Genomic DNA, 16,512 nt, shown 5'->3' with positions numbered 1-16,512 from the left:
AGAAAGATGGGTTATGAGGAGTTTTTTAAATTGAGTAGTAGAGGTACTGGATGTGAGGGTGGCTGGTAGAGAGTTCCAGAGTTTGTAGATTTAGTGCCTATATAGAGATTTCCCTGCTTTGTTTTTGTAATTGGTGACTTCAAGAAGGTTAAAGGTATTAGATCTCAAAATTATTTTTGTTGTGTAAGGTTGTATAAGATGTTGGTGGGCTGGGATATTGTCTGGGTGGTGATATATCTTATGTGCTAGTGACAGTTGATTGAGTTGCAATAGTTAAGGGCGTTCTAACCAGTTTAGTATTTTAAGGGCTATACATGATGTGTTCTATATGTAGATTTAGTGGCAAATCTAGATATCTTGTAACAGGAGTCTAGCCTGCTAAGAACAGATTTACAAAGGTTGGTTAGTACTGGGGAAGCATAGAGAAGGGTGGATAATAGATGTGTCCTGGCTACTGTGATTCTAGATTGTTTTGAGAAAAATAGTTTGTTACGATAGAGCAGACCTAGTTTTTATGTACTTTCTTGATGGTTTGGACAGTGTGGATGTCAAATCTAAGGTTGCTATCAATTTCAATGTCTAAAAGTTTGGTGTGGGTAGTTGGGATAATTACAGTTTGGTTGTTAGAGGTGATTGAGAAATTGACAGCTAGGTGGGTGGTTTTATGGAAAGAAAAAAGTAGTAGTTTAGTTTTATTAGGGTTGAGAATAAGCTGATGGTTAGAGAACCAGGTTTCTGCAAGTATGTTGTCTGCAGCTAGGGTGGTAGGTTTGAGCTTTTGGATTAGTTTTAGGATGTTTGTGATAGATACTGAAAAGTGTGAGTCACTAGTTTGTGTTACCATTATGGTTGGTGTCTCTGCTGGGGTTGGATGAGTGGTGTTAATTTGGTTGTTAGCTAGAGCCTGGATAGTCTCAGTCAAGAATTTGTTAAAATATGTGGGAATATTACTGTGAATGTTACCAGTTTTGGGTGTGGGGGTAGTAGTTTTCCCAGGCCGCAATACCAAATTTATTGCAGCCCAGAATTTTTGGGGAGTTTTGGCAGGTTTTTCTTGTAATTTTTGGCAATAGTTGGTTTTGTCTATTTTGATGAGTTCCTTGGCCTTGTTGCACAATTCTAAGTATTTCTGCTTTACTATTTGGGCTTTGTTTTTGTGATATTGATCCCATGCTTTGATCCTTTCTTTAACAATAGTTTTGGTGGGCTTAGTTAACCAGGGGGCATGTGTAGTTTTTATTCTGATGGTTTGGGGGGGGGCTTGGTGGTTAATGTTTAGGAAGGTTGATTTAAAGTGCTGTACTGTATCATCAAGTGATAGTTGTTTTAAAGGGGTCCAGTCGCAACTATTTAGGTCATTGTTAAAGACACATAGGTTCATAGGTTCATACTAAGCTAACTGCCCTTGCGAGCCATTTTAAGCCTAGCCAATTATCCCTTGTGAGACTCAAACCCGGCACCGTGTGTTTGTAAGGCAAACACCTTAACCATCAAGCCACCCTCCCAACCCTAACACTGGGGTTAAAGTTATTTTTGTTCCTGACTTCTTTATGTGTTACTTGACTCATATGTGGAGTTTTGGTTCTTAGTTGATATGTTGGTTGGTGGTCACTGAGTAGGTCTGAAAACATCCAGCTTGGGCTGCAAGGGAATGATGGGATGTAAGTATCCAGTCCATAATGGACTGGTGTTTGGTTATTTTGTCATTTCTAGTAGGGGATGTAATGACTTGGGAAAATCCATGTAGGTTAATATGGGTGGTTGGATTCTTACTAGTACAGCTGAGCCAATCTATGTTAAAGTCACCTAATATAATGTTTTCTTCTGGTAGAGAGTTTGAGATCCATTCTAGTAGGTTTTCCATAACTGAAATATTGTTTCCAGGGTGAATGTAGCCTCCTATGATATTAATATATGTTTGGAGTTCAATTTAAATTTGGTTAGAATGAATTCAACATTATTGCTATCTGGGATGGTAATATCAAGTTGTTCGACGATAAGGTGATTCCTGTACATTATAGCTACATCCCCCTCCCCTTTTTTACTCTGTCCTTATGGTAGATATAGCAAGGAGCTGTAATTTTGTTATTTTGAATATCTGGGTTTAGCCAGGTCTCAGTCAGAAGGAGAACGTCTGGCTTATACAGAGCTAGTAGGGAATGTAGGTCATGTATCTTATTGAGGATACTTCTCATATTTAGGTTGAGAATGAGAAGAGATCTTTTATGCCTATGGAGAACAGAGTAGGTTAGATTAGAATTTGGCATGCTTTTTGAGGTTGGACCTGGGTTGGGGTGTATGTCTCCACAGCTTGTGAGTTTTGTAGTATAGATTGGTAGAGTTTGTTGAGTTTAATGATGATTTTAGTTCGTATTAGATAGTTGTGGGACTTACTAATTGATGGAAGCAGTTTATGATGGTGATTATTGGTGGGGGAAGGTTGGAAGAGGTGTGGAGTATATAGATTGTTTAGTGGGGCTAAATAACTGTTTAGGAATGAGGTCTGTTTGTGAGAGGAACTGGTGAGATGTAGATGAAGATGGGCATGATAGCGGGTTAAGGCGGAGAGGAAGAGTATGATAGTTATGGTGAATAAATAGGTAAGAAGTCTTAGAATGGATTTCCCTGTTGATGGGATCATGTTTAATTAAATAAGAGGGAGTTAGTAAATTAATTTGATCCTAGGTGAGGTTAGCAGTAGATCTTTTAAGAGATAGATAGAGCAGTGGATTCTGACAGGTGAAAGGGGTGGTGGGAGGTGGCTTAAGGTAATTGTAAGGAGTGGTCTATGGGTATAAATCAAATTGAAATGGGGTGAGTGGGAATGGGAGTAGGGTAGGGGAGTGGAGTGAGCCCACAGGTATATGTACCTAATGTTCACATTTGCATGCCTTAAGTTAGTACACTGCTGACTGGATTGTTGATGAATGCTAAGTAAATTTGAACAAGTTATGGTTGATATGCATGTCTGGAAGTTCTTGGAGTACATAGGCAGCCTACATCAAGAAAGAGTATTATTGAATTTTACCCTAATAAGCTGAGTTAAACAGTAGTTTTACAGATGCAAATCCTTGTCAGTGGAGACAGTTTGAGTTTCATAAGATGTCTGTCTTCTTTTGGAGGGTAATATTTTCACATGCTATTTATTTTGAATAATATTCTGTGACCTTATCTGTCTGATGCATTAATGGTCCATGCCAGCACAGATACTATTAGCAGAAACTGAAAAGTAGTGTACACTGTGTAAACTATATGCATTCTTTGATGTGAATTAACAGCTATCAGAAGCTGTCCAGAATTACTAACAGTATGGCTCATGTCTGTACCTTTGAGAGGTAATATATGTCTAATTATCCATGACTATCCACACCAATGATCAAAGAGTTGACAGAAGGTGTGCAATAAAAGTTAAACCAAATGGTAGGTATGCAAGATCCTGAAATGCAATAAGGAAATGTTGCTTACATGTTACAGAGGTTCATCTGTGTTTACTAGACTAATGTCCACAAGGGCCTTTTAAGCCTAGCCATGCATCCCAAATCTCTAACAAGTTCTGATACCTTTGATAAGTGTAACCAGGGGCTTGGGAGATCAAACATTTAGAAGCATGGGCCTGGGAGATGAACCATTTACAGGCTCCCATGTCCATTAGAGACACAGTGCCAGACCAGGGATGAATTTCATGTTCCCTATCCAATTGTACAAGTAGCACTTGAATTGGGTTAAGGAGGAACTCTGCTCCACATGGACAGGAACCTGTTCCAGAAACAAAGTCGTTTCTCTCCAGCATGTCCTATTTATATCACAGGCAAGGTTTAAGACTTTATAATGGGTAATTCTGCTGCTGTTTGTTTTGTGGATATGCATGAGGTCCATAAGAGTGGGGTCTGACAATACCTGTATGCAGGTGCAGATCTCCCCTCAACAGTCTGTAGGAGACAGAATACAGGGATAGGGCCTTAAGGTGGTCTGCATAGGACATGTTACTTACACTCTGTATTCTTTTAGTGAGGGACCTCTATTGACGTTCCAATTGTTGGATTATGCCTTGTTGGGTACTTAACAAAGGGGGCATTATACTAAATGACAGGTCTGATGAATTCTGAATACAGTGGAACAATGACTTCCTTGGATCAAAATGCCATACCTTTGTTTATAAGTTGATCAACATAGAATGATTTCATCACTACTGTAGGCACATGATGGTCAAAGGCTAGATTACTGTCTATGTGTGTCCCTAAGTCCCTGACTACTGGGTCAAATCTAAGGGGTGTGTTGACAATATGATAGCTACCAGAGGTGGATGACTTCCCGAAGGATACTATTACTCATGGGTGAGGAAAATAAAATTATAGTTAAAAGAACCTTTCTATTTATTTTCTAATTATATATGCAAAACTTGAATTAATTAAGGTTCTGAAGGAACAAGTTGTGCACTACAAGAAATCAATGCAGCAGTGAAGAGCTTAACCTACCATTCCAAGCTTGTGAGCAATATGGGATTTCAATTATTATTCTGATAATTGAAAATTGTTATTATTTTACTGAATATACAATTGAACTATTGAAAACCAAAGTGGAGACAACAATGAGAGCTGAGCTGCTGATGCAGCTTCTGTTATCAGTTGTTAGCACAATAGTAGCATGCAGAAAGAACTAGACAAGAAAGCAAATTGCTATGATGAAAAAAAGTCCACATAGGAAGGGGTTCAGAGTGTTTTTCCCCTCCCACAGAAGTCATAAGCCTGCTGATTCTATGGAAATGAGCAGCTCCTTTACTAGCCACAATAATTTATATCCTCTTTCTCCCTCCTTCTTTTGCATTGTAAGCTGGTGGACATTTGACAAAACACAGAAATGTGTGTTTAGAATCAAAGTATTCAAAGATACCCTGATATTCTGGTTAGCATATGTCCTCTGAAGTAGTCACCCTTGCTAATATATTCATATATCTTTTGAGTTATGGGAACAAGGTCATCCCAGTTTTATTGTGTCACCTGTTCAAAAAATTGTATACAATGAACTGAGTTGGTACCACCCTTTTTCCTATCAATCATTCTACACAAAGAAAATGTTGTTTTGTGAAACTGTAGCAGCAATGTTTTGAGAATGAGGTAATGGTGTTATGACTAGCAGGGAACAACAAAACTAAATATGACATTTGCAGATGTAAGCACCATTATTTCTAACTGCTATGCTTGTCAAATATATACTTAAACATAATCTCCATGCATTATTTGTATTTTACAAAGAAACCACCCCTTATTGTTTTATGCTTATCTGGGTCTAAAGTATCTAGGAAGATTTTTCCATTTCTTAAAGTTTTAATTCTTGATAATTCTTGCCATGACTGCAATGTCAGAGACAAGTATTTAAAAGCTGACTATGCACTTAATATCTAAATATAGACTAACATATTTCCTAATATATGCAATAAAATGTTGTAGCGACATCTGTAATTCGGGTTTTCACCACCTGGATATTGGCTGAAATCTAAATGATTAATAAACTGATGCTGCTGTAACAGATGTGTCTAAGTACAGTGCCTCTTTATTCTCTTCTGCTTTATTTATGTTCATTACCATCCCCTCATTTCTTCCAGTCCTGTTGATTTACTCTTGTCAGAGAAATACAGTTTTTGTGCTGTTAATTAACTCACCCCTTTTCCTTTCTTTTTAGAAGCTCTTACTTAATTGCAACTCAAAAACCAATAAGTAAACACATGCATGTACAATTCAGTCCTCCAATAAAGCTGCAAGAAAAATATTCTCTAAAAATAAAAAGACAGTGACTAGCATGCTGTCATACTTTTCTTGCATAATAGTAATGATTTTGACAATATATTAGATGAAGTTCACATTCTAAGGTACTTATTGTTTGTCTGACTCTATATTAGCTTAATATATATTTTTTTACAAATAAGAGGCTTATAAATGTTTATGATTAAAATCTGAATATGAGTAAGAAAGAAAAAAATACTATGGGAAATAGACTCTCAACAGATTCTCAACATAATATTTTTTTTCTACATTTCCCATGCCTGTCAACTATTTATCGGCCTTTCTCTTTCTGTTTAGCGGGCATATTTCTACTGGAATTTTTGGAAGATAACAGTTTCAATCTGCAGAGTCTTACTTGAGAATTCATTAGATGGCCTAGCACAAGTCATAAAAAGTCTGTTCTCCTACAGTGCAAAATTTTGCGATTCAGAGATGTTAGCTTCAATGAGGAAAGACCACATTATAGACTGATTTCCACACCTCTGAATCACAGTTATTACTGAGACATGCAGATCAGTGCTGATCTGCACGTCATAATAGTAAACTGCTGCTTGTGTAGACATTGGCATTACCCCCACAATCACTATTCTCCACTCAAACAGGTACACAATCAAACACAAATACAGGCAGGCAGATACACACACATATACCACTGTTCCTGTACATGTTCCCTTGACTTGTCTGCCCTCCCATGGCTCCTTCACACCCCCGATCACCATCATAGTTTAAGTGTCATTATAGCACACTTGCAGTTGCCTTGGTGACTTGTGTTTCACCCCACCCCCTGTCTCCATACTGCTATATGTGCCATTATGGCACTAAAACGTAGAAATTTCTGGTGTCTAGTGCTTCCGGCCAACCCCCCCCCCCACCATACCCATCCTGAAGTTGATTCCATTATGGCACTTAGAGGTAATGCAGTCCCTGGTGTTTAGTGGCTCTCCTCACTTTTCCAGTCCCTGTACTGATGTCAGTGTTGTTATGGTACTTAACTGATGTTCTATCCTTGGTGTCCAGTGATTCCTCCTGTGAAGATAGGTGAAGGCTGCCAGCCTAGCTAGATAGACTTTTGTAGATAATTCTGTTGTTTGTAAATATTAATGTAAGCCACAGGCTTGTTCTCTTAAATGTGAAAAGACTGTATTGGATGTTGAACTAAAAAAAAATGTAACAACAGTGCATTCTGCTGTAAGAAAGCTGATAAGTTAAGCATTGTGAAATTCTTTGATCTAAAACTCGGAGCCGAGATCTCTAGAGGGAGGTATTCTGCCTATTGTTTTGAGGCCAGAGTTAATGGCTAGAATCTACATGTATAATTTCTTTTATTGCACTAGTTTCCTGACCAGCTGCAAGATCAAAAAGGGGATTAACCTCTGAATTTCTGTTAGCCTGGGAACCAGAAAGAAATGATGTAATCTGAAAATGTATCAGTGGTACTGTGTTATCAATTTAAGGACAGAAAGAATGAGAGCACTGAGCATTTGTCTTGAGAACATCCAACTCACCACTCTGCCTGTGTTCTATATGTAAGTTTATTTTAGAACTGTGTTTTCTCTTAGATATAGCTAGGAAATAAGAAGATTAGATACATTTTTTCTGTACTGATGTCAGAACTTTTCTACTGTATTATTTTAAGTACTTCTCTTTGATCTCTGAACTCTTGACTAGCACTGTGTATTAAGAAGTATTGTCTTGTGTTTTTATTATTTATTATTAAATATTTTTAAACCTTTCATTTGTGGCTGTTTTGTGTAGAGATAATTTAAGCTCTGGAGTACATTGCATGTATATATTAATACTGGCCAAGCCACTCCAATAAGCCTTGACTGTTCAGTTGCACATTTGGATAATAATATTGCACAGTAATAATTGGACACCCTTTGTTAAGGGCCTTTTTAGTAGCTGATAAATATTAGTGGGTGGTGAGAAGTGGTACTACCATATAGTCTGGGTAAAAGGGGCACAGCTGGAGAACCTGTGCCAGCCTTCGCCAGGAGTGTCTGTGTGGTTGTATATAACTCTTATCAGAAAGTGTGCATGTGTCAACTACTTGGGCAGGGACACGAAGCACTGGTTGGACAGAGGTGGAGGTTTTAGCTTGCCCACTTGGCTGATACCTGGACCCTATAGTTGCACCAGTGGGGGGGTCTTATTGGGGATCTGGAGAGAAAGGGAGAGACCAGCTCAGACTGACTGTGATCTCTGTGTGCTCTTAAGGGAAATTGTACTTTACTGTGTGCATTTATTATCCTTTGCTATATAGACACCCCTTACTGGTGTTAGTGATGAGGATTGAGGCTTCTTGATTGCTGGACCAGTGCATTGGTGTCACAACTCCTACCCATAATCCCCATACCACTGTCTTAGTTGAACATGACCTTCTGGCCATGTTCACTGCCAAAATGTGGAGCAACTTGCCATGCTGATCTAAAGATTTGAGCAATTTCTAGAATCAGTGTGCTTGTAGTTGCCTCTGTAGGTTGTTCTGGGGGGGGGGGCACCTGTCTAATTAGCATATGCCTCTCCCCAGACTGCTGCATTAGCATTCAGCATGGCCATAGAGCCAATCCTATGCAGTACAGAACGTTTTCATGCTAGAGCACCAAGCAGTACTGTGTTAGTGCTGATGCTGGATACCAAAAGAGTACCATGATGTATTCCCCAAGGTGTGCTGCTGATTACCAAAAAGGTACTGTGATGTGTAACCTGAGGTGTGCTGTTGAATTCCAAAAGGGTACTGTGATGTGTACCCCGAAGTATGCTACTGAAAACCAAAAGTACTGAATACCAAAAGGGTACCATGATGTGTACCCTGAGGTGTGCTGTTGAATACCAAAAGGGTACCATGATGTGTACCCTGAACTGTGCTACTGAATGCCAAAAGGGTAATGTGATGTGTGCCCTGAGGTGTGCTGCTAATATCAAAAGGGTACATGATGTATATCTCAAGGTGTACACATAGCGGTACCTTTGGGAATTCCCCCTTAATTTCCTTTTATCATATGGGCCATTACAGTCTAGCATTGATACAAGTCCAAAAATGATCATATGTGCCCACTTTGAAATTAAAAGTTGCAAATGAATAGTTGAAAAGTACTTTGCAATGTTTCCTTATAAATATACCATGACAACCATCTAAGTTAAAAATTATGCCAAGAACTCCCATTTTCTGTTTTCCCTCTTTTTCACACAATCCATGTGATAGCCTCACACTGGGCCCAAAATCAAGGAGCCTGACTCTTCACTACTGACACTGGAGAGGGATGTTTGCTTGGAATGCAAATGGATACACTCAGTATTTCCAGATACAGCTCTCTGCACCAAGTACAAATTCTCTTAAGAGCACACAAGGAACACACTCACTCTAAGGTCTAGATCTCTATATCTGTCTCCCTCAAGGTCCCCAATAAGACTCCCCACTGGTACAGTTGTAGAGTTAGGCCCTCAGCTGAGTGCCCAAGCCAAGTCCTCCACCACTCTCTCTATGAAACCAGTGCTTTGTGTCCCTGCTCCAAGTAATTGGCACACACATTCTGTGAGATTTGATGTTTTAGATACACACACCTGGGAAAGACTGGTACAGATTTACCTGCTGTGCCCCCTTCTGCCTAGAGTATAAGGTAGTTATCACTGCCACCAGACATTCCACAATCAGCTACTTTAAGGCCCTTAACAAATTGAGTCCAATTATACTGTGTGATATTAATGCTAATACAAATGGTAGTAGTTGACCAAGACATCTAGGTCTTCAGGAGTGGTTCACACAGTGTCACCAAATAAATATAAGCATTCTCAAAGGTTAAATACTTTCTAAATGGACCAGCCACAATAAAAGTTTTAAATATGTTTAATAATAAATAATAAAAGAGCATGAAAATACTGAATATATATTTTTACAGTAAACCACAAAGTTCAAATCACAGGAAATATTGAAAATAATATTGATGGACAGACTCAGACAAATAAACAAAAACAATATCTAAAGTAAGCTTCATTATATTTTCCTGACTGAATCTAGGAGAATTACTATTCCCTACCATACCGTTCAACTGCCCAGATTTTTGCAGAATGTCCAGATTTCTGGCTCATATTTTTGGCCTGTTTCTCATAAAATTTGTGGTTTTTGGGCAAATCACTGGAAAGATCTAAGGATTGAAGTCACTTAATAATGACATATATTTGAGTTACAGAGTTCAAAAAATTCAGAAAATGTATGTTAAAAGTTTTTAAGAACAATATTTAAAATATGTCCCTATTTTTGGACCTTTGTCCCCCCATTGTGTCAAGCTTTGTGCATGTTTCTTTCATGAAGAGGTTGAGAGGTATGTTCCCTACTTACTTAAGAGAGCAATGCAGATGATGTGATGAATAGTCCTTCTTGTTGTCAGGCCCAAGACAGACCACTGAATACTGAGAGAGTTCTCTTTGTAATATCTAAAATTTCTAAGATGGCTGGCAGAATGACCTAATCTGGTGAACTGACTCTAGGTTCTCAAACTATTCCCCTTTGAAGCTTGAGACAGGATATTAGCATAGATGTGATAATATGCATATCTCATGTTTTGCTAATGTCTATGGCAGTGCCTGGGGCTTCCCATCTTTTTACGGAGCTAATGAGCAAAAGCTTCTTCCAGACATGCCATCTCCAGTCCTATTTAGAGCAGTGAGATAAGCACTTTCATGGCCCAACAAGTGGTCCAATTAACAGTATTTTTTAATGTAAGAAGTAAGATAGCTGTTTAACCCCTTCTCATCCAGTGTCGTTTGCTAACATATATACATACAGTCTAAACTGTATATTCCTTCTCTGTCCAGCAGGACCCACTGTTGATACATTTTTTAACACTACCAATATGCCAATATTAGATCCAAACAGGAGTCACCACACGGAAAAGTCAAATAAAACTTTCTATATTTTTTAACACTAGAAACTTTACAAACACATTTTTTATTTTCAAATGCCATACAGTTTTAATACATTTGTAACATATGCATCTGTACAAATCAGTTTGATATTCAACTGCCATACAGTTCTAATACATTTGTAACATGAGCATCTTGTATAAATCAGTTTGATATTCAAAGGACATATCATTCTTTGCAGAACTCCAGCAAGCTATGCTGGCACTAGCCCATCTCATCACAATCCACAATATTTACTATATCAGCAATGGCTGGTTCACTTTTAGATTTCCACTTTGTAGTTTTTGCCTTTTAGATGGCATTAATATTAGGGTCTATATCACTTTGATGAACCGGCAGAAGTTCGAAAACCATATGTTTGAACTTCTAACCTCAAAGTGCGAAACTATCAAAGGCTTAGAATAGCGATTTTTTTCCCAGGGAAAAAAATCGCTGTTCCAAGAAAACGCACACACAACACAAGCACACCAAAATAAATAATCCACACATATACACTTCACAAAACCCTACTTCTAACCCTACACTAAGCTGTACATACACTACTATCTATCCACTTACCTTAACCCAAACCCTAAGGTCCATAAGTACTGCACACTCACCTTACCCGCTCCCTAACTCTAAGGTCCGTAACTATCACACACTCACCTTACCTGCTCACTAACCCTAAGGTCCGTAACTATCGCACACTCACCTTAACCCGGTCCGTTTACACACTTACCTTAACCCAGTCCATAACCTTCGCAACACAGTGGAGGGAATAGTGAAGCCACAGTAACGGCCCACCAAATTCTTTCCCTGGGAAAGAATTCGGTGTTCTGCGGCTTCATGATAATCAGTTTTTGAACTTCACAGTTCGAACATATGGTGTTCGAACTGCTGAAGTTTCGACGAACTGATAGGAACCCTTAATATTATATGTAGAAATGCATGTTCATATTTTGTCAAATCTAGTAATTTGTCATACCATAAAAATAATTGTGACTTAGTGAGAACCATTGCCTTGCCAAGTACTTTTTCCAGTAATTAATGTAACTTAATTTTTATGTAATTACTAGACCAAAATATGTTCCCATGTTTCATGTTCACCTGTATCATATTACCAAACTATAGACTGCTCTTTGGAAAGCATTCTTTGAAGCCTTACTGGGATATAAATTAATTTTGCAAGTGCTTAGAGATTAATATTATAAATTTCCCAGATTTGCTAGCATATCTTAGCAACCAACATTTATATCCCTAATTTGTTTCATCTATTTTCTCTTCTATGTCTTTTCATTTAAATAGTATTGCTTAACATTTCCACACTAAAACAAATAATAAGGATTAGCAAATATCTGCTTCTATTTAAATGTCATAAGAAGAACAATTAAAAAGTCATTATTAAAAGTATTATTAGCAATATGCATAGTCAAATCTAGTGATGCCTTTCTCAATTTAGATCTGTCTGAATCCAGATTACATTATTTTAAGATTTTTGATCAGTCTGATGAGATCCTGTGTCTCTGCCTATTTTTCTTTAATGCTTTCATAATTCTTCTCATTGACAAATGACTGACAATTTTTGAAATTGACAGCAAATATGAAAAAAATTCCATTAGATTTCTGTATTATTCAAAACAACAAACCCCGTTTGTTGCATGCCATCCCAATTAAATTTAATATTAATATAATTAAAAGCCATTGTACTTTGTCTACCTTGGGAGAATGACATCTTCAGCATTTTTGTAACTATAGGCTGTTTTCTATAAATAACCTTAAAGTGATTAAAAACAACATTAAAGAGATTAAAACATATATAACACAGTCTGCCATTCCCTCATATTCACAAAGGGTTACTATAAGTGGGACCTCTTACCATGAGCAGCTAACCTCTCATGGTAGCCCTTTCTTATTCAGAAACTGCCCTACTACACTGATTTTCCATGAGCAGAAGCATTAGCAAGGTGTGAGGTCCCTCTAGCCATGGCATATGGTAATGGTATAATCTGAGGAAGCTGTTAATGATAATTAGCCTTGTGGTCTTCCCTGGAAAAACTTACAGCTTCCAATATAGGCTTCAAAATCACTCAATTGTGAAACGTGCCATGGTCAGCTGAATATTTTAACTGTATCAAAACATGGTGTCACTCATTGAAGTCAATGGAAAAGAACACGATGTGCATATGTTCAGCAAAATTCGGCAGGCATGTAGGAGTGTGGTGAGTGTGAGTGGGTATGTGAATGCTAGCAGTAATGTGTGTGCATGACTGTAGGTGAGTTAATGGAGTCAGATCACTGTGTGTGTGTGTGTGTGTGTGTGTGTGTGTGTGTGTGTGTGTGTGTGTGTGTGTGTGTGTGTGTGTGTGTGTGTTTGTGACAGTGAGAGAGTGTGTCTGCCTAGGTGGTGACAGTACAGGGGTTACATAATATATGTGTGTTGGGGTTATAGAGCATTTATGTGGATGAATGGCTGAGTGTGCCCATTAATATGATTGAGTGTGTGTGGGGGGTGTTATGGCACACTTGCAGTTGCCTTGGTGGTTAGTATGTCCCCCAAACCTCAATCACTGCAATAGATTAAGTGGCATTATGGGACATTTTTGGTTGCCCTGGTGGCTAGTGTCCCCCATTCCCACCCTTGATCCCTGTACTGCTGTATGTGTCACCATGGCACTTAAATGTAAAGGTCTCTGGGCCTAGTATTTTCCTTCAAACCCTCCTGATCCCTGTTATGAAGTTGGTGCCATTATGACACTTAGAGGTAGTGTAATCCCTGTTTTTAGTGGCTTCACAAACCCCTACCCCCAGTCTGTGTTGCTGTATCACTAGTGTCCAGTGATTTCCCCACTCCTGATCCCTGCACCATAGTCATGCTAAGTAGTTGTGCTCTGTGTGTGTGTGTGTGTGTGTGTGTGTGTGTGTGTGTGTGTGTGTGTGTGTGTGTGTGTGTGTGTGTGTGTGTGTGTGTGTGTGTGTGACAGTGAGTGAGTGTGTCTGCCTAGGTGGTGACAGTACAGGGGTTACATAGTATATGTGTGTTGGGGTTATAGAGCATGTATGTGGATGAATGGCTGAGTGTGCCCATTGATATGATTGAGTGTGTGTGTGGGGTGTTATGGCACACTTGCAGTTGTCTTGGGGGTTAGTATGTCCCCAAACCTCAATCACTGCAATAGATTAAGTGGCATTATGGAACATTTTTGGTTGCCCTGGTTGCTAGTGTCCCCCATTCCCACCCTTGATCCCTGTACTGCTGTATGTGTCACCATGGCACTTAAATGTAAAGGTCTGTGGGCCTAGTATTTTCCTTCAAACCCTCCTGATCCCTGTTATGAAGTTGGTGCCATTATGACACTTAGAGGTAGTGTAATCCCTGTTCTTAGTGGCTTCACAAACCCCTACCCCCAGTCTGTGTTGCTGTATCCAAAGTGTCCAGTGATTTCCCCACTCCTGATCCCTGCACCATAGTCATGCTAAGTAGTTGTGCTCTGTGTGTGTGTGCGTGTGTGTGCATGTGTGTGTGTGTGTGTGTGTGTGTGTGTGTGTGTGTGTGTGTGTGTGTGTGTGTGTGTGTGTGTGTGTGTGTGTGTGTGTGTGAATGTCTCAGAATGTGTGTGTATATGTGAAAGTGTGTGTAAGTGAAGTGGAGTGCCTGTGCCAATATACTGTGTGGACCAACAGAGCACACTACTGCTGCAAATGGTTTTCCAAATAAGAGATAGAAAAATTCATTTCAGAGGCATGCAAATTAGCTGGTAATGGGGCCTTCTTCATTGTGGCCAAAGTTGTCTATGATACACATTTTTCACATGCATTAAACTGCCTAGGGTAGGCTGGATTCTGAATACCAGGGATAGCCAAACTAATATTTGTATTTCTTTTTCTATTTATCACATTTTTTTTTATTTAACATCAACACAGTTTCTCTCCAGTGAGAAAAAATAAATCAATTTGTAAGATCATACTCTTAAGTGTATGCATTCTTCCTGCTAGAGTGTTGATTTTAAACTTCTGCCTTTTAATAATGTCCATTATTTTCTCTTATGTTTTCAGAATGCTTTTTCCAATTATATCATCAAAGTTCTTTCCTTTTATAAACACTAAATAAACTGATCTAGAATTGTCTTCTATATCACCCACAGTTATAGAAACCACTACTTTTCCTTACTCTGTTACCGAGTATTTTTTCTTTATTGCAGTTTAATACTGAACATTCTCCAGAATGATACAATACCTTTAACACTCTTTGTAGAATGTTGTCTATCTTTTTTGTCAATGGTATCAGCAAAAAATCTAAGCCATTTTCTTCTCGAAATACTAACTTAGTTTTTCCATGGCTTTTAAAGCAAACTCTTCAATAACTATTTTAAATAATGGGGGGGGGGGTGACAATGGATAAACTTATCTACTACCCACAGTAATTCTAATTGTCAGTCACATCATTATTAATCAACGAGATTGCTTGTTTGTCATTGCACATCCGTTTTAGCCAAGCCATAAAATTGTCACAATACCTTATATTTTTATGAACTACAAACATGAATTCTCAATCGACTATCATTTTTTTATATTAGATAACATGATGCCTGTGTGAACATCATGTTTCTGCTTACCAATCTAGCTAAAAAAAAAAAAAACAGGTACCACAAGTTATTTCTATTTTTTGATCATGTACCAATCATGGTTGCCCTTTTTGAGCCAATATTACAAAGCCTAGATGGGCCAGGTGCAGACCGTCTCTGACAAAGCAGTGTACTCTGTCAAACAAATCCTCCCAGGCTAATAAATATTAAGCTAAGCCAGTTACTAAACATCAATTATTTCTATTCATATTGTGACATCATCCTTGGAGAAGGTAAAGTGCTGCTATTGCTAGGCTCATACCAGCCTGGGACACACAGTCCGAGAGCTCCATCATGTCTATCTTCATATATTCTAAAGGTATTGTCTCAGCTTTTTTTCTACCCACATGAACTATTAACTATGACTGAGTCATACTGGTACTTGTGGTTCAATGTCCCAAGTGCGTAAGTGATCTAGTGGATCCTGTTCCTTGATAGGCAACAGACCATGACCCTCTCCTTAATCAGCATTGTGAGTAGGACATCTTTGAGTCTCACAATGGAGTTTCCTATGACAAGGATAGCGGGTTGTGTGGTGGTTTCCATTATGTATTTAGAAGGTGAGATGCCATGTGATGTGGCTGCATGTGTTGTATTGTATGTTGTTTTGGTAGAGTGCTTTGAGGTTTCTGATAATAATTAATGTAACATTAATGTCTGTAAGGCCTTTGGGGTTTAGGAAGATTGCATTCTGAGCATATGTGGTCTATAGGTCTGATCCATACTATGTGTAGTGGGTATAGTGTGTGAGTTTCTAACAATCTGTTTGGTATTATACATGTTTATTTGTGAATACCTTGTCTCCAGTGACATTGTGTGACTAGATCTCTCTCTCTCTCTCTCTCTCTCTCTCTCTCTCATACCATATCAGTTTGTTTAAGAATAAGGTAGTTGTCAGTCAACATGAGACAATTGCTACAATGCCTGAGGATGCCCACATGCACCAGACTGGTTACAGATATAACAAGAAAGTGCACCTACATGGTTACAGATCCTTATTACATAAACTACAAAGGGTAGGTACAAGAGGGGTTTACAGCTGGTTGGCTATTTTGGTTAAGAAACAATATTATACCATGACCCCCCCCCAAAACGTGCACGCTGATTGGCCAGCGTGCACATTGTAAATCAAGTTATACTAATGGAAAAAGGTCCGGTCGCCCGGATTTTTTTCCATTAGTATAACTCTACTTTTAAAACACTGTCTC

This window comes from Protopterus annectens, chromosome 2.part2 (assembly GCF_019279795.1).
Source record: "Protopterus annectens isolate FY-2018-M chromosome 2.part2, PAN1.0, whole genome shotgun sequence".
NCBI classification, from domain to species: Eukaryota; Metazoa; Chordata; order Ceratodontiformes; family Protopteridae; genus Protopterus; species Protopterus annectens.
This window is presented reverse-complemented; position numbering follows the sequence as displayed.